At 42.3% G+C, this 23,599-nt stretch overlaps 1 long non-coding RNA gene across 1 annotated transcript in view; it reads left to right on the top strand.

Annotated features, from left to right (window-relative positions):
• LOC140480340 (uncharacterized) overlaps nucleotides 1-22,087 on the top strand; it is a 77,124-nt gene extending 55,037 nt beyond the window's left edge. Inside the window, exon 3 of the long non-coding RNA XR_011961264.1 lies at nucleotides 21,472-22,087. This is a non-coding gene — a long non-coding RNA (uncharacterized lncRNA). The remainder of the gene's footprint in view (nucleotides 1-21,471) is intronic.
• Nucleotides 22,088-23,599: the final 1,512 nt, after the last annotated feature.

The raw sequence follows: 23,599 nt of genomic DNA, 5'->3' as shown, positions 1-23,599 counted from the left end.
TTGACCTGATATCATGTTACATCATGGAATCTGGAATCAATGTTGAGGACTCCCAAACCAACTGTTACCTGATTGTATACCACTGTTGTGCCAACTCTGCTGTGATGATGATGGTGTTGACTGAGACATGATTTGCAGATGATTTGCAGATGAGTATTACTATATAAGGCTGTTACTTGTCTAGCCCGTGAGACAGGTCTCCCAATTTTGGCCGAAACCCCAGACATTAGTAAGGAGGACTTTGCAGGATCGACAGTGCTTTTCCAGAATCTTGGTCAATGTCTGGTAGTCTGTCTGGTTTAATTCTTTTATTTTGACTTTGTAGCAGTTGATACAACTGAATGGCTTGCTAGAGCCATTTCAAGGCCAGTTAAGAGTCATCCACATTGTTGTGTGTCTGAAGCCATATGTAGGTCAGACCAGATAAGAACTGCAGTTTCCTTCCATAAAGGGTGTTAGTTCTGTTTTCGACGATTGACAATAGTTTCATGGTCATCATTAGACTTTTAATTCCAGACTTTTATTGGAAGTCTGGACCACCGGACCTAATCTGCGTTTCTGGATTGCTAATTTAGCAACAAAGCTATTAGGCTGTCACCTTCTCAAAGTTTTTTAGGTATCAAATGAGCAGATCACTTTCCTAGATTCCTTTATTAATACTAGCTGAATGTTGAATATTGCAGAATATTATGAGGTGGACTTCAGGAGCAATAGTCTGCAATGGGGGGGTTGACTTTTACAGTATACTGTGATCCTTATTTTGTTCTGCTGTTTGATGCCACTCAATGAGTTTAGCTTCCTTACAGACTTGTCAAGCTAACAAAGACTCTAGTTTGGTTTAATCAGTAAAATAACACTGTTAATTATACATTAATCTAACTTCTGCTGTACATGGTAATAATAGATATTCCAGGCTCTGACTTATAGTTATGTTAGGTAAGGACTAAACTTTCTTAACAGAGTATTTGACAGCATGTTATGTATTGCAGAGACCGTACAATACAGAAACAGGTCATTCATCCTTACTGGTTCATGCTAATGTTTGTGCTGCACTCGAACCCCATCCTATCTTTTCCATTCTAAATCTACCATTGTGGCCATTTATTCACTTTGCCCTCATATGCTGATCTAGTTTCTTAAAAAAATTAAAACCTCCTTTATAAGTAACAATTACTGATGATGTTGAACAAACTACATCCTTAGTACAAGATCTCTATGAAGCCTCTGCCAACTGTTTCCAGGAAAAGATATTTGGTATCTGGAGAAAAGCTTGTGTGTGTTGAGTCAGATTGGAGACTAAGAAAGTGGCAGAAACTGATCTGAGTCAACAGCTATATCACACAGCAGCAGGAAAGCATGATAAAACAGTTGGGTGCCAGGAAATTACTCCACTAAAGCATAACATCAGTACAATGTCACAGCAGATAAAATTGTTTTTCAGCTCTTCTTGAACTGCAGATGAAACCTAAATCATTGCTGTAGCAGAGCAAGGTGCTCATGATCGACAGAAAATTCTGGCTTTGTACAAGGCTTTATCATGAATGAATTATTACTCAATATCAAAAGGATGAAAATCAATAAAGCAGCTGGATAAAACAGTCTACTTGATCATCCCAATCACCACTTCAAACCTTCACTTTCTTCACCACTGACATACTGTTGACTTCAGTGTGTTCCAGCTATATGACATGCTGCACTCACTCTCCAAGGGTCCTTCGACAGCACCTTCCAACCTGTGACCTTGTGTCAAAAAATTTAGAAAAGTTGAAGGCCAACATCATTTCCCATAAAATGTTGTACCTATTGTAAAATGTGTTTTGTAGAATTATTAGATGTGTTAAGGTAATGTTTAACTTTTTAGTGTTACTACATAAATATGTTCTGCGGTGACATGATACCAGACTCAATATACAATTCATAGGCTAATTAATGCCAAAAATTGGGGTTACTATTATATTTACATTCTTTCATTTATTTTTGGAATGCTCCAATGATTAGTTAACACGGGAAATGACATGTAACATGAGATTCGACAGAAATGAGAAATGACCCTAGTGATAATTGAAATGGCTGTTTTATTTGTGGACACAACATTCCAAAGGGCCTCAGAAACAGTGGCCTGCTTTTCTAGTTTTTTTTACTCACTCATGGGATGTGTATTTTGCTGGCTGTGCTAGCATTTATTGTTCATCCCAAATTGCCTTTGGAAAGGTGGTGATAAGTTGCCTTCTTGAATTGCTGCAGTTCATGTGCTGTAGGTAGAGTTACAATGCTGTTGAGGAGAGAATTCCAGAATCTTGTCCCACAACAGTGATGGAACAGCAATATATTTCCAAGTCAGAATGATAAATGGCTTTGGGGAGATCTTGCAGATAATGGTGTTCCCATGTATCTGCTGCCCTTGCCCTTATAGATGGTTGTGGTCATGGGTACAGAAGGTTCTTTCAAATCATTTATGGTGAATTTCTGCAGTGCATCATTGAGATGGTACACACTAATGCTACTGAGTGTCAGTGGTGGAGGGAGTAGATGCTTTTGGATGTGGTGCCAATTAAGTGGGCAACTTTTGAGTGTTATTGGAGCTGCATTAATTCAGGTAAGAGAGGAGCATTCCATCAAATTCTTGACTTGTCCCTTGAAGATGGGAGACAGGTTTTGGAGAGTCAGGGGATGAGTCAATTGCTGCAGTATTCTTAGCCCCTTACCAGTTTTACCCATAGTATTTATATGGTAAGTCTAGTTCAGTTTCTGGTGAATGGTAATCCCCAGAATGTTTATAGTGGAGGATTCATTGATGGTAATGTCATTGAATGTCAAGAAGATTTGTGTCTTATTGGAGATGGTCATTGCCTAGCATTTGTGTGGTGTGAATATTAGTTGCCACTTTGTCAGCTCAAGCCTGGATATTCTCCAGGTCTTGCTGTATTTGGACATGGACTGCTTCAGGATTTGAGCAGTCACAGATAGCACTGAACATTGTGCAATAATCAGCAAACATCCCTATTTCAAATCTTATGATGGAAGGAAGGTCATTGTTGAAACAATTGAAAATTAGATTGGTTCTAGGACACTACCCTGAGGAACTCATGCAGACATATCCTCAAGCGAAGGTGACCAACCTCTAACAATAACAACCATCTTCCTTTTTGCCATGTGTGATTCCAACCAATGGTGTGTCCTCCCACACCCCTCCCCGATTCCCATTGACTTAGGTCTTGCTCAGGCTTCTTGATGCCACACTTGGTTAAATGCAGCCTTGATGTCAAGGGTAGTCACTCTCACCTCAACTCTGGAACTCACCTCTTCTGTCCATGTTTAAGCAAAGGCTGTAATGAGGTCAGGTGCTGAGTGGCCCTGGTGGAACCTAAATTGGATGTCAGCGTGCAGGTTATTGCTGAGCTGGTGCTGCTTAATAGCACCGTTGACAACACCATCCATCACTTTATCAAAGATCGAGAGTAGACTATTGGAGTGATAATTGACTGGGTTGGATTTGTCCTGCTTTTTGTGTACAGGACATAGATTAGATTAGATTAGATTAGATTACTTACAGTGTGGAAACAGGCCCTTCGGCCCAACAAGTCCACACCGCCCCGCCGAAGCGCAACCCACCCACAACCCTACATCTACCCCTTACCTAACACTACGGGCAATTTAGCATGGCCAATTCACCTGACCTGCACATCTTTGGAGTGTGGGAGGAAACCGGAGCACCCGGAGGAAACCCACGCAGACACGGGGAGAATGTGCAAACTCCACACAGAGAGTCGCCTGAGGCGGGAATTGAACCCAGGTCTCTGGCGCTGTGAGGCAGCAGTGCTAACCACAGTGCCACCGTGCCGCCCACTGTGCCACCGTGCCGCCCACCATACTGAGGCAATTTTCCACGTTGTTAGGTGGATGCCATTATTTTAACTGAACTGGAACAGGTTGGCTTCCTGGGCACCAGAGTCTGGAAGCTGATACACAAGGCATCATCTGGTGTTTTCCCTACTACCACCAGAGCTGTACTCTGCGCATTCATATAACAGGCACTAATTGGACTAGTAGCATTTTGTGGGTGGAGTGGAATGTGGGGACACGTTAGTTGCTACTTTTTCTGCTGAAGCTATCGCTCATTCCAATTGTACCAGCAATGAAGACAAAGTATCTCTCATGCAATGAACCTGAGCTTTAAGCTATAAAGTCCCATTTGTCAGATACCAAAAGTCCTCAAATGCTTGCCTAAGAATCTCCGTGTAGGTTTGATGGTCTTCTAGTATTTTTCTTTGTACATATGTGTCTGTTGGATCTGGGTACCATAACTTTAATACAGTGATCCACTTATTGCTCCATTAGAAAAGTGGAACACCATAGTTCACTTCGAGCTGAGCCATGTATTATCTGATGCCTTATCCTCACTAATTTCAACTAATTCCTCACATCTGCACTGGCACACGGGAGTAAGAAAATAAGTGATGCTAGCTATGAGATGGCAAATCAAAATAGTTACGATCAAGTTCTCAGACTTACTGAGTTGGCGGCACCTTCACAGCTTCTCTTTCATCACCATCATCGTAGTTGAGTGAGACAATATCTTGACAATCATATTCACAAATCATACCTTCCAGATAGTGTCCCAGACACTACCATCACCATTCCTACATATGTGCTGACAGACTCTTCAGAGATTATGGAATACTGAAATACCTTTGGGAAGGAGTTTCTCTGGAAGCACTCTGGACCTGCTATGAAATCTCAGCATCAAGTAAATCATGGACAAGGCAGCCACCTACTTGCTACCAGCAACTGCTCCCCCTTGACTATGAATTAGTTCTCCTCTACACTGAGCACCAATTGGAGAAAGTACAATGGGTGGCATAGTATGGAAGAGACTTCAATATCCATTACCAAGAATTATGTTGTGAGCCATCACCAGCAATAGAATTGTTTTTGATCACAATCTGTCACCTCAGGAGCTAGCATATCCCTCACTCTACTGTTACCAGCAAGCCGAGGGTACTATCTTCTCATTCAAAGAAGGGAGAAAGAGGGCATGCCAGGAGCAGCATCAGGGATAGCCAAAAAGGTGTCAACCTGCTGATGCTATAACACAGGATTACCTGCATGCCAAACAGTGAAAGCAACATGCAATGCACAGGGCTAAGTGGTGCCCAAACAATGGGTCAGATCTAAGCTCTGCAGATGTCAAGGCTAAGCATATGCTAACATCTTCAGACAGAAGTGCCAAGGGGTTGATCCATCTTATCCCCTTCTGGAGATCCTCAACATGAATTGACAATCTTCTGGCAATTTGATTCACTCATTCACTCCAAGGCTTTAGGCCCTGACAACATTCCAAGGATATTCCAGGATGAATTGTGCTCCCCAGAAATAGCTATTCCAGTACAGCTATAAAACTGGTCTATACCTGGCAATGTGGAAAATTGCCCAGGTAAGTCCAGATGACAAAAAGCAGAACATTACCAACCTGGCAAATTACCAACCTATCAATCTACTCTCAATCATCAGTAAAGAATCTTCTGGTGTTCAGGGAGTGAAAGCAAGCAAAAGAACAGCTGTTTGTGTATAATTTTGGCTATCATCATTGGAACATTGAATATTTGATATGAATGATCTACAATATGTGGAGTGAGAGAGATAGCCCTTAGTTCCATTGCAACCACCTTAAATAAAGCATAAGACCATTTTTTGTGATTTTCTGTTGTGGAAACACACTAAGTGTGTAGCACCATGGGTTTTCCAGAAACTACCTTAGATGGCCATACACCTTTCTGTGAGGATAAAGGTACAGACAGGAGCATCCCAGCATGCACCACAACAAGTTTAGTTAGCCCTATTCTGTCACACATCCTAACTAACTGACATAATAACAGATCCCAATTTGGACAATGCAGGTCCAATCAATGCCTACATTATGTAATAATTTAAGAAAAAACAAACATCAAGCAGCAAGAATACATTGGATAACACAAGATGTATAGCACAAAAAACAGGCCATTCAGTCCAACCAGTCGATGCCAGAAGTTATGCTCCACTCATGTTTCCTCCCATTTTTTCTTATCTCAAGCTACCATAGTAATTATATATTATCTTCTCCCTTAAATGCTTGCCTATCTTTCCTCTCCCTCTTAAATGCATTTAGACTATTTACTTCAACCAATCCCTGTGATAGCAGGTTCCACATTCTTAAATTCCTCGAGTGAATACTTTTTTTCTGAATTCTCATATGAATTTATTATAATTTTTCAAGCAGTTCCCAGGTTGGGAACAGGTTCCGTTGCTGAGTCCATTTGCAAGTCAATTTGTATGCATATTGGAACAAATGCAGGACAAAGAAAGCAGCCAGTTGTAAGTACAGGAAATGTTTGTATGTCGGATATTTAAAGTTACACCTCATAGTCCCACTGTCCTGATGACATTTACTGGTACTCTCCCCCATATGAGAAAACATTCTCTCTGTAACCATTCTGTCAAAACCTTTCATAATTGTAAAGGTCTCTAGGAGGAACTGCCTCAGTCACTATTCTTCAAGAGGCTGAGGAAATGAATAAGTAGTTTGTGTCAGTCTTCACCTTGGAAGACACAAGTCGGCTGCAGAGATGAGTATGGTGTCCATTACCAAGGCGAAGGTGCGAGAAAAAATCTAAAGGTCTAAAAGTAGATAAGTCACCTGGACCAGATGGACTACAGGAGAAAGTGAGGACTGCAGATACTGGAGATCAGAGTCAAGAGTTTTGGAAAAGCATGGCAGGTCAGGCAGCATCCAAGGAGCAAGAGAATCAACGTTTTGGGCAGAATCTCTTCATCAGGAATGATGCGTGTGTATGGGCCGGGGAGCTGTGAGATAAATGCAAGGGGGGTGGAGTTGGGGGAAGGTTGCTGTGAAAGCGATAGGTAAATGAATGTGAGGGAGAAGGTGATAGGTTGCTGAGGTGGGGGTAGAACGGATTGATGGGAAAGGTGATAGACGTCAGGAGGGTGGTGCCAAGTTGGAGGTTTGAGACCGGGATAATGTGGGAGGAGGGGAAATGAGGAAACTTGAAATCCACATTGATCCCAGGTGGTTGCAGGGTCCCAAGGCGAAATATGAGGCGTTCTTCCTGCAGGCATCGGATGGTAATGGTTTGGCAGTGGAGGAGGCCCAGGGCCTGCATGTCCGTGTTGGAGTGGGAGGCGCAATTGAAGTATTCAGCCATGGAGCAGTGTGTTGGTGGGTGCGGATGTCCCAGAGATATTCTCTGAAATATCCGCAAGAAGGCGTCCTGTCTCCCCAATGTAGAGGAGATAACATTGGGTGCAATGGATACAGTAGATAACATTGGTAGAGGTACTGATAAATTTTTGTTGAATATGGAAGGACCCCTTGGGGCCTTGGATAGAGGTGAGGGGAGTGGTGTGGGCGCAGCTTTTGCAATTCCTGCGGTGATGGGGAAGGTGCCAGGAGTGTGGTGTGGATTGGTGGGGGGCGTGGACCTGACGAGAGAGTCTCAGAGGGAATGGTCTCTCCGTAACGCTGATAGGGGTGGGGAGGGAAATGTATCTCTGGTGGTGGGGTCTGTTTGGAAGTGGCAAAGGATGATGCAATGTATGCAGAGGTTAGGGGGGTGGAAGCTGAGGACCAGTGGGGTTGCATTGGGAAGGGTGGGGTTCAAGGGCAGTGGTAAGGTAAGTGGAGGAGATGCACTGGAGGGCACTGTCAACCATGTGGGAAGGAAATATGCGATCTTGGAAGAAGGAGGTCACCTGGGATTTTCTAAGGTTAAATTGGTCATCCTGGGAACAGATATGGTGGAGGAATTGGGAATAAGGGATGGCGTTTTTACAAGAGGTAGGTTGGGAGGAGGTGTAGTCTCAGTAGCTGTGGGAGTCAGTGAGCATGTAGTAGATATCCTTGGTTAGTCGTCGCTGAAGACGGTGATGGAGAGGTCCAGGAAGGGGAGGGAGGTGTCTGAGATAGTCCAAGTGAATTTGAGATTGGGTTGAAGTTGTTGGTAAAGTTGATGAACTGTTCCACTTCCTCATGGGAGCACAAGTGGCGCTGATACAATCATTGATATAGTGGAGGAACAGGTGGGGGGTGATGCCAGGTAACTGTGGAAGGTGGACTGTGTCATGTACCTGACAAAGAAGCAGGCATAGCTGGGTCACAGATTAGAGTGGTGCTGGAAAAGCACAGCAGGTCAGGCAGCATCCGAGGAGCAGGAAAATCGACGTTTTGGGCAAAAGCTCTTCAAGGGCTTTTCCAGTACCTCTCTAATCTTGAATCTAATCTCCAGCATCTGCAATACCCACCTCCACAAAGCTGGGTTCCATGCAGGTGCCCATGGCTACCCTTTTTGTTTGAAAGAAGTGGAAAGATTGGAAGGAGAAGTTGTTGAGGGTGATGACCAATTCAGCCAAGCAGATGAAGGTGTCGGTGGAAGGGTACTGGTTGGGACGGCGTGAGAGGAAGAAACAGAGGGCTTAGAGACCTTCATTGTGGTGGATCAATGCGTACAGGGACTGGATGTCCATGGTGAAGATGAGGCTTTGGGGGCCAGGGAAATGAAAATCTTAGAGGAGGTGAAGGGCATGGGTGGTGTCCTGAATGTAGGTGGGGTGTTCCTGGACTAAGGGGAACAGGACCTTGAACATTTCTTCTGCCACCTCCACCTCCGGGACCACTTTTTCAACCAAGACTCCTGCCCACCCATCGAGGACCCTTTCTCTTGCCTCCAACACACCTGATCAATCTGGACACCCCGTGCTGGACACCCCTGTAACCCACACTTGAACTCTTCATTTCAAACTGCCATCATGACACCGACCGCCTCAACCTGTCCACCCCCCACACCCACTCCAACTTCCCGCCCTCACAATGCACAGCCCTCCACTCTCTCCACTTCACCCCCAACCTCACCATCAAACTCGCAGACAAGGGGGGAGCAGTAGTAGTTTGGTGCACTGATCTCTTACACCACTGAACCCAGGTGCCAACTTGTACACAGCTCCTCCTACTGACCCCTCAACCACAACCTCACCTCCCATCACCAAACCATCATCTCCCAGACTATCCACAACCTTCTAGGGATCTCCTATCCACAGCCTCCAACCTCATTGTCCATGAACTCTGCACCGCCCAATACTACCTCCTAACAAAGATTCACAAACCTGACTTCCCGGTCGACCCATTGTCTCAGCCTGCATCTGTCCCACTGAGCTCATCTCTGCCTACCTTGACAACATTCTGTCCCCTTTAGTCCAGGAACTCCCCACCTACATTTGGGAGACTACCCACGCCCTTCACCTCCTCCGAGAATTTTGTTTCACCGGTCCTCAATGCCTCATCTTCACCATGGACATCCAGTCCCTGTACACATCGATCCACTTCGATGAAGGCCTCCAAGCATTCCATTTCTTCCTCTCATGCCATCCCAACCAGTACCCTTCCACTGACAGTCTCATCTGCCTGGCTGAACTGGTCATAGAGTCATAGAGATGTACAGCATGGAAGCAGACCCTTCAGTCCATCTTGTCCATGCTGACCAGATATCCCAACCCAATCTAGTCCCACCTGGCCGTATACCTCCAAACCCTTCCCATTCATACCCATCCAGATGCCTTTTAATTGTTGCAATTGTACTCGCCTCCACCACTTCCTCTGGCAGTTCATTCCATACACGTACCACCCTCTGCGTGAAAAAGTTGCCCCTTAGGTCTCTTTTATATCTCACCCTAAATCTGTGCCCTCTGGTTCTGGACTCACCCACCCCAAGGAAAAGACTTTGTCTATTTATCCTATCCATGCCTCTCATGATTTTATAATCCTCTATATTGTCACCCCTCAGCCTCCGACGCTCCAGGGAAAACAGCCCCAGCCTATAGGTCAAATCCTCCAACCCAGGCAACATCATTGTATATCTTTTCTGAACCATTTCAAGTTTCACAACATCTTTCCAATAGGAAGGAGACCAGAATTGCATGCAATATTCCAACAGTGGACTAACCAATGTCCTGTACAATTGTAACATTACCTCCCAACTCCTGTACTCAATACTCTGACCAATAAAGGATCCCATACCAAACACCTTCTTCACTATCCTATCTACCTGTGACTCCACTTTCAAGGAGCTATGAACCTGCACTCCCTAGTTCAGCAGCACTCCCAAGGACCTTACCAGGGTTCTCACCCTCAATTCTCCTTCCAATTCTCCCACTTCCTCCAAACAAAAGAAGCAGCCATAGGCACTCACATTGTACCCTGCTATGCCTGCCTCTTTGTCGAATACATGGAATAGTCCATCTTCCGTCACCACCTCCCACCTGTTCCTCTGGTAAATCGATGACTGTGTCGCACCACCTCATGCTCCAAGGAAGTCAAACAGTTCATCAACTTTACCAACACCTTCCACCCTAACATCAAATTCACCTGGACCATCTCAGACACCTCCCTCCCCTTCCTAGACCTCTCCTTCACTGTCTCTGACAACTGACCAGCCACGGACATCTACTACAAGCCCACCGACTCCCGCAGCTACTGAGACTACACCTCATCTCACCCTACCTCCTGTAAAAACACCATCCCTTATTCCCAATTCCTCCATCTCCACCACATCTGTTCCACCTTAGTAAATCCCAGGTGGCCTCCTTCTTCCAAGATCACAATTTCCATTCCCATATGGTTGACAATGCCTTCCAGCGCAACTCCTCCACTTCCCGCACCACCGCACTTGAACCCCACCCCTCCCAACACAACAAGGATCGAACCTCACCCCACCGTCCTCACCTTTCATCCCACCAACCTCCACATAAATTGGATCAACCTCTGCTACATCCGCCACCTCCAAACAGACCACACCACCAGAGATATATCCATTATGCATCCATTGTTGATGGTCTGTACTTTGAAAGTTTAGGTAGTGGACCTGACTCTATATGAAGGCAGCCGGGTATTCATATGTCACAGGCAACTTGGTACAAATGGCATTAGTAGATCCTCCAACCTTCCAGTAATTTGCTCAATGCCTCTAACAAACCTGCCATTTATTTATGTGTCTGCTAATTCATTTGGATGAAGTTATGAATGGTCAACTCAATGGGGTCATCTCCTGCCTCGGAATAAGGAGATGCCTGGTCTCTGGCATTCCTCTGAGTGCCATCGACCTAGGGCATTTCTTCATGGGCCAAATGCAGAGACATGGCAGTGATGTGCTCACTAATATGTGCTTCCAACTCTAATCTAGCTGAAGAACCGTTGCGAATTCAGCTTTGGCAGTGCATCCTCTGAGGGATCTGTGGGTTCTCCCTCAGACATGAAGAAGGAAATGATGTCTCATGGGGCCACCCTCTCTTCAAGGCAGAGAATGTCCAGATGTGACTGGTACACCTGCAGGAGACAAAAGAAAGAATGAATTGTTAAAAAGTGGTCGTGGGTCAGGCATGTTAAGAATACATTCATATTGTCATTAATAGGAGAGCAGTACAGCAATGGACAATGATTCTTATTTAGTTGCTGGGACATGGAAGTTTCAGCATCACCGCATGAGTTGGCTTCGTCCTGTCTTGCAAATGTAAGCATCTTTCTCATACAGATTGTGGAGACACATGTCGGGCTCCTCACAGCACAAGTTGGGTCTGTCCACCCTATTGTGGGCCATTTTCTCCTGTAATGAGGCAAAGTGAGAGGCTGAGTGAGATGAAAGTGGTTTGGCACAGCTGTTTGCTAGTACTCGTGCTGGTGTGGCAATGTTGAAGCAGTGTCCTGCATGTGTGTGAGGGGCCGGTTTGGAGGGCCTGCCTGGTTAATAGTAGGGGGTGTGGGGGGGGGGGGCGGGGGGGATTGGGATGAATGACAGGAATGATATTGCATGCAGTAGTCAGAGCCATAGATCATGAGCCTTGGTGGGTACAGTTGCAGAGTTAGAGAGAATGTGAGATAGAAGAAAGAGGTTTGAGGTTCTTACTGTCCTGGAGCACAGAAAATCATTAATCTTCTTGCGGCATTATTGAGTGTTTCTGTGGAGGTTGCATTGACCCAAGTGGCAACTTTAGACCAGGCTGGTAGGGTCTAGTATTGTGGTCTCCTCTGGTGGTCCTAAGGAAAGAAGATGGTCCTCCTCTGTGCCTCCTCTGTGCCACCCTATCCACCAGCATCTCTGGCTTCCTGTCGGCAAGGTGGGAAGCTAACTTTCCTTTTTACATCATCTCTTGGGGAATTACTTATATGCTGGGACTTTGAAGGGCAGCTCTTAACTGTTAACCCTCAACCTGGAGCATAGCTTCATTTTAAAATAGTGCCAGTACAGGAAATGCAGAAGTGGTGAGCATTTCTCCCATTGCTGAACAAGCAGGGGGGTCACAAGGACATGGTACTTGGTTAATGAGGCGTGCTGTGGAGAATAGTATGAGTAACTTGCATAGCTCATGGAGTTAAACTCTCTACGAGAACCCTGAAATTAACATTTTGCTGATTTTTGGTAAAATTCAGCCCTCGGTTTTTGATCAAGTCTGAATTGATCATGTAAATTTTGAACAGCATTAATTCCATCACTGATTCTTGTGAAATAATTCTTCCCACCATCTGCCACCCTGAATAATTATTCTTTATGTATACTTTCTGGTTTCTGTCTTGAAGTCAACAAGCAGTTCATTCTGCTTCTGGTGCCCTGGTTCCACATTTTGTGATCTTGTTCATTTATGTAGCATAGGCCACCTTATCAAAGGCCTTTTGATATCCAGATAAATTGCATCAACTGCAACACCATTATCCACTTCTCAGATGCCTCTTCAAAATATTCATTAAGAACAGTTAAGCAAGACTTTTCCATTTGAAACCCATGCTGCTTATTCATTGTTATAATTTTTAAATGCTCTCCTTTAGTAAAGATTTTTGTTATTTTTCCTACCACTAATGTAAATCTGATGTGGAGGTGCTGGTGTTGGACTGGGGTGGACAAACTTAAAAATCACACAACACCTGGTTATCGTCCAACAGATTTACTTGGAAGTACTAGCTTTCGGAGCACTGCTCAGTCTCAGGTAGCGGGTGGGTCAGGATCATAGGACACCTATGTAATAATGTAAATCTAACTGTTCTATATACCAGGAACATTTCTGTCCCCCTTTTCAATATAAGAATTATATCAGCAATCCACCAGTCCTCTTCCACTAAGCTATTTTTCATCCTAATGAGTTATTAAATATCAGTGGTAAGACCTTTACTATCTCCTTCGTAGATTATTTGAAAATACATGGATGAAATCCATCTGGACTGGAGGCATAACCTTCTTGTTTGTTTTTTTTTAAATTTGTAATTCAACACATTCTATTTCCCTTGTAAATACCAAAGCAAAACAAATATTACTGCCATCTCTCTATCACTATCTTTGGCATTATCCTGTCACCTCTGGGAAGCTGACAAGCAAACAAAACTTTAGCTTTGGCATTTGTGACCAGTGTTTCACCATGTATTGAGCTGAACTCTGTACTAGCCTACAAAATAAATGCAGTTTTCCACAGAAAAGCATAAATACAATGAAAATGCTAGCCGATAATGTTTGCAATTGGTGAGGCTGGCAAGGATGGCAGCAGCAGATTGGCCACCCATTATACTCATCAGTAGTTTTTTCACTTCGATGGAAAGTAAAATCATATAAGGTATCTAATTGGCACCTTATTTATTACAAGTAATGTTCTAACCCCTCAAATTTTTAAATTATCTTAATAATTTCTGAATAAACTGAGTGATAATAAAATGCATTAGTTGCAGTTATTGCCCTAATATTGCTATAAGGAACACTTTCAACTTGTGAAATAGTGAAGCTAGAGAATTGCAAGCTAATATTCTGGGAAGTCCTTTCACAGTAACGTTCACAATGGGGAACTGAATGTACGTAAAAATAGCACATAGTCATAGGAAGGCCAAGTATCAAGCTGTAAAAGTGGATATTAAAAGCTCATGCAAATTATACCATCTGATGGACTGACCACTGCTGTAACATAACTATGGTTACTTCCTGATCTTACTGACCTATATATAGTCCTAGTAAAGAAATTCCATACTGAGCAACTCTTAAATTCTAAATCAATAGTGCTTTCAGATCTATTACAACACCAAAACCTATGAGGCAACTTTTTCATGAAATGCAGAAGTGGTGAGCATTTCTCCCATTTGGTGGATTTGGCTATCAAAGGAAGTGGTGGAGGCTGGTACAACTGCAACATTTAAAAGGCATCTGGATGGGTATATGAATAGGAAGGGTTTGGAGGGATATGGACTGGGTGCTGGCAGGTGGGAATAGATTGGGTTGGGATATCTGGTCGGCATGGATAAGTTGGACCGAAGGGTCTGTTACCGTGCGGTACATCTCTATGACTCTATGACTATAACTTTAATCCCATAACTGTGACTCATGTTCCTTAGTAAGCTAAAATTCCAAATGAATGCATCAAGAATATCTGCTTGTTGAAAGAAGTGATATGGAGGAACATTCAGATGTGAGACCAGTGGATTGCTTCTATTCAAAAGAGCATGGAAGTATTCTGGATTATTTTTGCAGGTATTTGGTGAGTCTTTGGAGTTGACAGAGAGTGTTCTCACATTCTTACTTGCAAGGCCAAAAGATCTGTCAACATCAATGTTGCAAGAGAAATAAGAGCAGCAATGGCATTGCCTTTGGGTCTGCACCATGTTAGGGAAATGGAGGAGAGGCTGAGAACCAGATAAGTTCTGTGTAGAATCTTCTGCCAAGGTGTCCCCAGATTCCACCATTGCTCCTTAATAGTGATAGGAGGCTTTCTGACTATTTTTAGGGGTAGTGTTACTCTTTAATGCTTTAACTACCATGGTATTCAACTTTAAATAATTTTCATCAGAGCTATATGTTTGTACAGCTTCCCATCAGGGCATAGCCTGTCTTTAAGGAAAACCATTTGACTAAACTATGTGAGCAATGGGTACAGTGCATACAGATGATTTGGATACAAAAAGGTTGCTTGATGCTCATATTAGTCCACCTGAATGTGAATAGACCACTGACTATTATTTTCATGTATCTGAAAACCAAGTCAACTTAATTTTTAGCCTGGAAAGTCTAAAGGCAATTAAAGGAAAATTATGTTTTAAAAGACCATTAAAATAAAAGCTTATTTATTTAAATCATCAGTCATTTTAAAATTGAAACCTAATAATACGCATATTATTAATACAACACAGTTCATGATTCCATGAGTACATGGATCTTTATTGAGTGCATTTTACATAATCCAATATGACTATTCAAGTATACCGCATTTCACAATCCAATATGAGCACTGGTACATCATATTCCACAGTCCAATAAAAGTATAGCATGCAATGATTCACTCACAACTCATTCTAATTCTACCATTTAACCACAAATTAATCGTATATTTCAAATTTACATAACAGTGATGTCTGAGATCACACTGAAGGCAGCAAAATAAACTTAATTCTTCTTAACATCTTCCAAACATTCTATTACCACAGGCTGGTATTTTCAGATGGAAGGATTTCCTGTCTTACCACACAAAGCATTAGGGAAGTCTGAGGAAAATTAAATGGCTGGAGGTGGCTTTTCTACCATCACATCAAAGGAGGTATCACCTTAAAAAGCTGCTGGCCAACCTGCCTGGCCGTAATCTGCAGTCATCATTGTAGGGTCAACAGTCCCTAATGTCTAGTCGATGCCAAATCCAATGGCAGGAATGACAGGTGAGGCCCTGGGATGGTAAGGAGAAATTGGTGGTAGGCAACATTAGGCTGGGAAGGTGGGCCCTGGAGTGGGGACAGGGCAGACTGGCTGTGAGTTGGTGCCCATTGTGGAAAGGGGGCCAGGGATGGAGCTGCATCCCACTTTCCTGCTCAAGGCCCAAGCAGGATGATCTACTGGAATGTCTATGGTCCTGAGCTCCCTCTGCCAGTCCATAAATTGAATAGGAAGCAGCCATTAAATAGCCAATAATTGGGCTGAGGAAATAGAGTTGCACTAGACCTCATAAGCCCCCTGTAAAATGAACAGGTCAGGAGTAGGAAGTATACCCAGGGACCCTCACATGCACATCTGCCAGCAGAGTACTGTATTATTCTGTCTCATGGATATTTGACAGATTTATGTTCATTGTTCTGTTGCCTTCAGAAATACTTCAGAATCATTTTATTAACATAAACACAAGTGATGAGATCAGTATCTTCCAAACTATCAAGATATAGACAAATGCCTTTCACACATTCAATCAGAGAAGATATTATAAGAAGAAAGCCTGCTTGGAATGCTGACATAATGAATTCCATGCTCAGCAAACCATTTTGACTTAACATGTCCTGATCCCACAAACTGTTCAGCATATTGAGGTATATAGTTCATGTCAGCTCATGTTCCCATATTTGTTTGAAATAGAAATGTGCAGAATATTTCAAACATTCTGTAGAACAAGGACAGCATGTACCTGGGAACACCACCACATGCAAGCCCCTTCATGTCACACATCATTCTACCTTGGAAATATATCACCTTTCCATAAATTTCACTGGTCTAAAATCCTGGACCTTTCTACATAATAGCACTGTGGTGATACTACATCACAGGAATTGTAGTGATACAAGAAGATGACTCATCCTGACTTTCTCCAGAGTCATTAGAGTTGTTCAATAAATACAGGCCATACCAAATGCAGCCAATACCAACATTCCATGAGCAAATAAAAAATATATACTTCCCCGAGGCTTTTCAGATCATATAAATCTTCTGCATTTTTAAAGGAAAAATTCCTATTTCCTTTCACTGTAGGAGATGTAGGAATCAAACTGTATGCAAAGAGAAATAGTTTGGCAAGTGTCAAATGTAAACAAATGCTGAAAGAAAGTGTGCTAGGAGACAAGAAAAAGATGGACAAATAGGTATGAAATGTACAAAACTTTGGTTAGAGCACAGCTGAAGTACCGTTTGCAGTTCTGGCTGCTTCACAATAGGAAGGACATGATTGCAATGGAGGGAGTACAAAGGAGGTTCAGCTGGATGTTGCATAGAGAAGCATTGTAACTTTGGAGAGATGCTGGATAGGTTCGCGTTGATTTGTTTAGAGCAGAGAAGGATGAGGCAGAGATCTGATTGAGATTTATACAATTATGAGGGACATGAACAGCTCCCTAGATAGGGAGCAGCTGTTCCCCTTAGTTGAAGGGTCAATAACGAGGGGGGGACGTTGAGAGTGTAATGCTGGAAAAGCACATCAGGTCAGGCAGCATCCAAGGAGCAGGAGAATCAACATTTCAGGCATAAGCCCTTCATAACCCTGATGAAGGGCTTACACTCGCAACATCGATTCTCCTGCTCCTCGGATGCTGCCTGACCTGCTGTGCTTTTCCAGCACTACACTCTCAACTCTGATCTCCAGCATCTGTGGTCCTCACTTTCTAAATAACGAGGGGGCATAATTTTAAAGTGAAGAGCAGGAGGTTTACAGGGGAATTGAGGAAAGGCATTTTTCACTCAGTGGGTGCTGGGAATCTGGAAGGTACTGCGTGGGAGGGTAGTAGAGGCAGGAAACCTCACAACTTTGAAAAACTACATCATTGAGCACTTGAAATGTCATATCATTCAAGGCTATGGGCTAAGTGCTAGAAATTGGAAAGTGTGTAGAGAGGTAATGGATTTTTCTGTGTTGATGGAGACAAGATGTCCGTAATGTTCTATACTGTATGACCCTATAACATTTTAGATTGTCAAAGTCTGAAAAATTGTTCATAGTTCCGAATGGTTTAAATATGTTTACTATATATCTTTCTTTAGTATAGTGCCAAGTTATAGCTGTCTGAAATAACCTATTTATTTTCAAGAATTATGTAAAAAAGGCAGACAATTAAAACTTTATACGACAACAGAAAAAAGTGTAAATTGATTTGAATTTATAGACAGTCTAATTAGATCACCATTTTATTCATGGAGCATGACACACAATAGATTAATTGGAAGTGCAGTCATTATTAATCTGTTCACAAAAATGTCAGTTTTCTAAGAATTCAAAAACTGTAGCTGTATTTATGCATCATTCCAAAGTGTAATTTAAAAATCTCCAATGTCCTCAAATTAAAAATTCAGAGCCCATAGATTTAGATAAAACGAAAACCTACAAATTATTCAACCACCATATGGAAAAGTAACTAACAATTAGTTTCAATCTTTTTAAAGTCCAATGTCCATAAATAAAACAGTGCCTATGGCTGGATCTAATAGTTTTAAGTGGAAGACATATTGGGTTTGTTGGAGGAATTCTTGCCAAAAGACCGAATGAGTTTTTTTGCCGGATCTTATCAGACTTTCTGCACTAATCACCATTCCCACCACATGCCTTGGAGAACATCTGATCTCCACTCCATCTTAACATGTGCCCTTCTGGGAAAAACTTGCCACTGAGCAGATATCTGCCCTAGGACTAGCATCTCTTGCATCTACACCATCTTTGAACACTGACGGCTTACATGGAAGAGCACTGGCATTTGGCAACTGACCTGCTCTGTCCTGCAAGCAATGAGAGGAGGGTAAGGGAGAAGGTGAGGCTGGCAAGGCATTTCTCCAAGGGAGAGCTGGCGCTTCTGCTGAATGGGGTGGTACAGTGAAGAGGTATTCATTTTCTGAAGAACCATCAGAGAAGGCTAGTCAGAGATAACCATCCAGATCAATGTCAACTCCAAGGTACACAGGACCACGCTGTAGTGCAAAAGAAGATCAATGACCTCAGTTGTCCTGCCAGACTAAATGCTGTACGCTGCAACCTCGTACTGACTCCATCTTGCACCATACCCACCATTGGCCCATGCCCTGAAACCATCTATGTTGCATGCAGCAGTACCCAGTTACTCAACTGATATCACTGTCCCACTCTCCCACACCACTAACCCTGAATGCCCTCCATTTGCCTCCTCACACAGAACACCACAACATATTGCCCCCACATGCACCAACACTAACAGCCGTGCCATCCACTTGCACCTTAGTGATCCGCCCACTTTATGTCCTTGCAGGAGACCATAAGATCATAAGATATAGGAGTAGAAATAGGCCATTCCGCCCATCAAGCCTGCTCTGCTATTGGATTGTGGTTGATATGTTTCTCAACCCCATTCTCCTGCCTTCTCCCTTGGTTCTTTTGATCCCCTTAATAATCAAGAATCTATCTATCTCTGTCTTAAATACACTCAATAACTTGGCCTCCACAGTCTACTGTGGCAATGAGTTCCACAGATAACCACATTCTGACTCATCTCAGTTCTAAAGGGTAATCCTTTCATTCTGAGGCTGCGTCCTCGGATCCTAGTAGTGGAAAAATCTTCTCCGTGTCCACTCTATCCAGGGGTCTCAACATTCTGTAGTTTAAAATGAGATCCCCCTCATCCTTCTAAACTCAATCAAGTACAGACCTAGAGTTGTCAACCACTCCTCATATGACAAGCCCTTCATCCCCATGAACTTTCTTATCAACGTACTCTGGACCCACTGCACTTCTAGCATCTCCTTCTTTAGATACTGGACCTGAAACTGCTTACAGTATTCCAAATACAGTCTGATCAGAGCCATACACAATCTTTGTACTAGCCCTTTTGAAATGAACGCTAACATTGCATTTGCCTTCCAAAGTGCCAACTGAACCTGCATGTTAACCTTCACAGAATCCTGAATTAAGTCCATTTTTGTTTCAGATTTCTGGAGTGTTCTACATTTAGAAAATAGCCCCTTTTTTTGTACCAAAGTGCATAACCTCACATTTTCCCACAATGTATCACATCTGCCCACTGTCCCAGCCTGTCCAAGTCCTCTGTAGCCTCCCCACTTCCTCAACACTACCTGCCCCTCCACTTATCTTTGTGTCATCTGCAAACTTGGCAACAGTGCTCTCAGTTTCTTTATCCAGATCATTAATGTGCATTGTGAATAGTTGTCCCAATGCTGACCGCTGCAAAACTATGCTACTCACTGGCTGCCAACATGAAATAGACCCCTTTATCCCCAATCTCTGCTTTCTGCCAATCAGCCAATCCTGTGTCCATGTCAGTAGCATGCACCATAGGCTCTTATCTTATTTAGCAGCCTCCTGTGTGGCATCTTGTCAAACACCTTCTGGAAATCCAAATAGATCCCATCCACTGGCTCTCCCTTGTCTAACTTACTTGTTTCTTCCTCAAAGAATTCTAAAAGATTCTGACTCAGCCCTACTTGACGATGCACTTTCAAATAGTGTGCAATCTCATCCTTAATAATGGACTCTAAAATCTTAGCAGTAACCAAGGTCAGGCTATAATTTCCTATCTTTTGTCTCCCTTCCTTCTTAAACAGAGGTGTTACATTTGCTATTTTCCAATTCTCTGGGACCCTCCCTGACTCCAGTGATTCCTGAAAGATCATGACCATAGCCTCCACAATCTCCTCAACTATCTCCTTCATAGTTTTGGGATTCAGTCGAGTTGGTCTGGGTGATTTATGCAGTTCGGACCTTTCAGCTTCCTTTGCATCATCTCCTTAGTGACAGCCACTACACTCACCTCTGCCCTCTGATTCTCTTGAAATTCTGGTTTGCTCCTGATGTCTTCACAAAGTACCTATTCAGTTCCTCCACCATTTCTTTGTTCTCCATTACTATTTCTCCAGCCTCACTTTCCAATGATCTAAAGTCCACAATTGGCTCTCTCTAATCATTTATATGTCTAAAGAACGCTTGCAATCTTCTTTTATATTACTAGCTAGCTTACCCTCAAATTTCATCTCAGCCCTCATTGCTTTTTTAATTATCCTCTGCTGGTTTTTAAAGGCTTCCCAATCCTCTGGCTTCCCATTATTCTTCACCACATTATGTGCTGTTTCTTTTTCTTTTATGCTGTCCCTGACTTCCCTTCTCAGCCATCTTCCTCTGAGTAAATTTCTTATTCTATGGGATGAATTTCTGCTTTACCTGCTGAATTACCCTAGAAACCCCTGGCATAGCTGCTCTACTGTCTTCCCTCCTAAGCTCCCCTTCCAATCAACTCTCGCAAACGCCTTCCTCTTGTCTTTGTAGTTACAGTTACTCAAGTATAATACCGTTACATCTGATTCCATCTTCTCCTTCTCAAATTGCAAGGGTGAATTTTGTCATATTTATGGTTACTGCTGCGAGGGGGTTCATTCACCTTAAGCTCCCTAATCAAGTCTATCTCATTACAAATCACCAAATCCAGAATTGCGTGTTTCCTTGTAGGCTCTACCACAAGCTGCTCCAAAAAAACCAGCTTGTTGATATTCCAGGAATTCCTTTTCTAGGAATCTGCTACCAATCTGGTTTTTCCAATCCACATGCATATTGTAACCCCCATGATTACTGTGATTGTGTGTTTTCTTACATGCCTTTTCTAACTTTTGATTTATTTTCTGCCGCACATCCTGACTACTGCTGGAAGACCTATACAGATCTCTTACCAGGGTGCTTTTTCTTTTGCAGCTCCTCAACTCCACACAGATTCTACTCCTTCTGACTTTATATCAGAGGGAGAAATGCCCAAGCCTTTGACGGTTGGAAGCCTACCCGAGATCAGACACCTGCTCAGCTCCCAGCAGGATGTGACCCTATGGTCTCGGAGCCAACAGACTTTGTACAGATGCAAAGGGCAGATCTATTTTGACTGAGCAGCCAACCTGCATGAAGCAAATCCATTAAAGATCCTCCAGTTATAAGGGACTTTCCAATCTCACACAATCAGAAGAAGAATTAAAGTTTTCAATCCAGAGATCATCCAGTCTTCTAAGTCTGATGCAAATGAATTATTTGTGAATAATGAAACCTCCAGACTGCCTGAATTTGTGAAGGCAGCAGCTGGGAAATGCAGTTATACATACAAATGTGTCATATTAAAAAATGGAAAATATAGCTTTGGTGATGTATAAGGCTGTAAGCGTCTAAAAGAGTTAATATTGAGTATTTCCTTGACCACCATCCACTATGATGATCCATATAGACTTTTGGATGAACTAACTGAAAGGAGTAAGATGTAAAATCTAGGTCTTTCTCATGTTCTCTGCAACAATGTCTATTGAATCAAAGTAAACTGTAAGTATTTGCTGGCATGCAATAAATTATTTCTTCAAAAAAAGAATCTCATCTAATTAGGCCAGTAAGTGGTTTTCCTCTACTGTACTGGATCACCAGATGCCAATACTTAAGAATGAATCCGCAAGCCTACATCACCAAGTAGGTGCTGACTCAGGTTAATTCCATTTACAACATGATAAGCAGGAATGCTCACATAACATGTGTTATATTTTCAGATTGTGGTATTCACAACTCTCTGCCACTCTTGTCCTTCTCGGTGCTAGAAATCATGGGTTTGGATTCTGTCAAAGGAGCTTTATTGAGTTACTGCAGTGCATTGTGTAAATGTAAATTTTGAGGCTCAGAGAAGAAATCATGAGCACCAAAATAAGGGCTGGCACTCCTCTACAGTGCTGAGGGAGTGCTGCACTGTTTGAGATGCCATCTTTGAAATGAGAGGTTAAATCATTACCCTGTCTGCACTGTCAGCTGAATGAAGTGATACCATGTCACTATTTGGAGAACAGCATATGAAATTTCCTTAGTTTCTTGACCATTATCCTTCAGCCAACATCATTGAAACACCAGTTATTGAATTACTATGAGATTAAGTTTATGTGCAGAAATGTGTCTTCCAGATTTCTAGTATTACAAATTGAATGATACTTCGTTATTTGAAGGATGTTTTGGAACATCCTGAAGCTCCAAAATGGTGTATATAAATTCAAGTGTTGCTTTCTTTTCTGTTCCTTCACCATTGTTGCAATACTTCTCTGATAACGCAAAGCAAAGGGCTGGAGAGAAAAATCAATCTATATTCAGAATGTTCAAAGGAAGTCATTAAGAAATCAATTGTTCTTTCCTAAAATAGCAAAACTGAAAAACAGTTGCATTAAAATACCGCAAATCAGGGATTTGTGTGAATAAGTTGAGCAATGTGTTAAACACAGATAACATAAACATTTTAAAAATCCATTAGATCTGTCAATATTTGAGCACTTTAAAGTTGCAGTATTCCTCTTCAAGAGACTTGGTTGTACTCCGCATTCAAATACCGATGTTTGATTATGCATTTTAGGATGGCAATTTTTAAAATAAACGTTTAATGTGCATTACTGAAAAGGTTTAAATAACATAACATTTAAAAAATGAACAATTTGATGACTTATAAAAGAAAATATTGCTATTTTAAATATGTTTTCATTTTAAAAATTATTCAAGCTTAATTGTTTAAAACTATTCAACTCTGCTCCAAGACAGTGGTCAATGTCTTTTGTTTTTAATTTGTGAGAGTAAGAGTCCTGATAGGAACATTTATAGCAATTAGAAAGAGAAGTACTGCATAATATTCTGAAGATCAACAAATAATCGATTAGTTTTCAGACGTTATTCAAATTCAAAATGGACTGCCTGGATCTTTCATATTTGTAGTAAACATTTCTTTCATACATAATATTTTCACTCATATCTTTGCATAGTACTGAAACTATGTCATTTTATTTTCCACATCCAGTTGTTGCTTGCATTGTTTCCATTATTT

The sequence above is a fragment of the Chiloscyllium punctatum genome, chromosome 8, assembly GCF_047496795.1.
Source record: "Chiloscyllium punctatum isolate Juve2018m chromosome 8, sChiPun1.3, whole genome shotgun sequence".
NCBI classification, from domain to species: domain Eukaryota; kingdom Metazoa; phylum Chordata; class Chondrichthyes; order Orectolobiformes; family Hemiscylliidae; genus Chiloscyllium; species Chiloscyllium punctatum.
This window is presented reverse-complemented; position numbering and strand designations above follow the sequence as displayed.